The following is a 2,603-nucleotide window of genomic DNA, read 5'->3' as shown; positions in this document are numbered from 1 at the left end:
GCTATATATGAAATAATAGAACATTTTCTCAAAGTACCAGTACAACTTTAATCTCGTGGTCCTTTTATTTCTTCTGCTTTATTTGGCCCTAATACTCCGTCGTAGAAAAAGTACGATTAAAGTGTTACTGGTACTACGAGAAAAAAAGTATTATTACATAGGGTAAACCGCTACACACTTTACGTCCATGTAGCTGGGAGCTATGACGAAGCATCAATCTAAAATAAATACCGTATTGGCCTGAATATAAGACAGTGTTTATTGTATTGAAATAAGACTGAAAAAGAGGGGGGTCGTCTTATATTTGCAGTCTAGACATTTTATCCATTCACGACGCTAGATGGCGAAAGATATCATTCACTCGATGTTCTTTCATGACAGATCTCAGCTACTCTCCCCATTTACGACGCTAGATGGCGCCAGATATCATTGAAGCGATGTTCTGTCAGCACAGATCTCAGTTACTCTCAAGTTTAACCAGTTTGCAGTATTTTATTGCAATGTTTTTCCTTATTCAGATTTGTTTCAAGACTACGGTAACAGTTAGACTTCACTTTGATGGTTAATGCAGTTATTGCAATTTTGTTGTTTTATCACAATAGATTGGTTTATTTACATTTCAAAAACCAGGAGCCATTCATTTAGGAATGTGACTGCACTTTAGTTTACATATTTAAATGTTCAGATATCAAGATTTGAATGAGGCAAAATAACATGCTTTTTCTCTCGAATATATTATTGTAATCATTTGTTTGGGTTGTACTGTAATTATTTTCTGTATAAAAATTAATTTGGTGTTCAAAAAAAGTCCTTTTTCAAACTTAAGTCTTGAAAAAGGGGTCGTCTTATATCAGGGCCATCTTATATTCGGGCCAATACGGTAAATAAAAAAATAAAACATTTCCACTGGTGGAAATGGGGTTTTTGTTTTGTTGATTTTTTTTTTCTGTGGCAGGCTTTATGCAGAATACTTCAACGAATAATTAAATGAAAATCAAATAAAAGCAATATTATTTCGGTTTTTGCAATGTAACAGCTTTGCGAGACTTTATGCTGCTTTCACGTGCTCTGGGAAAGATGAACCTTACCACTTGTAATTAAGAGTGTGTCCTGTTTACGTGCTTTTGTTGTCGTAGCAAAAAAAAGAAAAAAAACATAGCAACACAGACTTTATTTTAGTTTGTTGCGTGGGCAAAACTGTTTTAGACCTATTCATCTACTACAACAAGAAGCGGTAAGTTTTTGTTCGTAACTGAGCATTTTTTTTAAAACTTGGGTAATAAAAAAAATAATTTCATAAATGTGTACACTAAGTTAATTTGCTGGCGTCAAAAAGTGAAAATTGATGATAAATCTTTTAAAAACGTGTAATTTCTTAACATTCAGAACCTCTTGTTCACACGCCGCCATGTTGAAAAGAAAAAGGTCCACCCATCTGGGAAACTCGGGTCATCATCATAAAATCCCAGTTATCCATTGGCAAATACGATTTGAGGGGGCATTGACAGGAAATTTTCCACTCGACAAGAGGCATTTACCATATTTACGACATCACGTGAAGGCAGCATTCCCGCGCGCACCTGCCACCGTTTAAACGCAATTTAAATGTGACGTCATCTTTACAAGACAAGAAAACCCCGACACTTTGGATCATTTTCGTGGCATTTAAACCGTAAATTCAAGACTCACGGCATCAAAGGCGTTTGCTAAAGCAATTACAGCAAAGCTATGTTTTGTTGTATGAATATACTGCCAGCCCCGCTGCAGGTACTTTGTCAATAACGTCCGTTTTCCCCCCATTTAAATGTTTTCCGAAATGGTGTGGCGCTCTCGGCTAAAACAAAAAAAAAAGGGAGCATCAGTTGTTCAGTATAGCTAATAACAACGTTCGTTTGTACTATATAGAAACAAAAGAGAATAATTAGACAAATATTGTGTGTTGGAAATATAGGCAATTAAGAGAAAAAAGTAGCAAAATATTAAATAACACTAAAATCAGAGAAACTACAATTAACATTAAATGATTTATGCTGCCTTCGAGTGCTCTGGGAAAGATTATTATTTCCACTTGCTAATTGGTACTTACAAGTGTGTCCTGTTGATGTGCTTTTGTTGTCTTGGCAAAAAAAAAAAAAACACGGACATCATTTTGGTTTGTTGCGAGGGCCAAACTTTTGTAAATCTACAAGAAGAGAATGCATCAAAATGCGAAACGGTAAGTTTTTGATTGTAACTTAACATTTCAGCAAACACTTGGCTAAAAATATTAAGAGTTTAAGTTAAAAGGTATTTTGCTGGGGAGAAATAACCCTGCAAATTGACGATACGTCTACTAAATAAAAGGTTTCTTACAATTCACAACTTCTCCGCCATTTTGAAAAGTGAAAGTTTCACCCATCTCGGAAAATCTGGTATCATAATAAAATCCCAGTTCTGCAGTATGAAATACGACTTGAAGCGGTGTTCACAATTGCAATTTTCAAATCCACAAGTGGTATTTACCATATTTACGACACCACATGAAGGCAGCAATAAGGTTACTCGAAAATAGTGCTGCAACGATTAATTGATTAAAGCAACACTATGTAACTTTTCAGTTTTGG

The sequence above is a fragment of the Corythoichthys intestinalis genome, chromosome 16 (assembly GCF_030265065.1).
Source record: "Corythoichthys intestinalis isolate RoL2023-P3 chromosome 16, ASM3026506v1, whole genome shotgun sequence".
NCBI lineage: Eukaryota > Metazoa > Chordata > Actinopteri > Syngnathiformes > Syngnathidae > Corythoichthys > Corythoichthys intestinalis.
The sequence above is the reverse complement of the archived record's forward strand: the minus strand, read 5'-3'. Positions refer to the sequence as shown.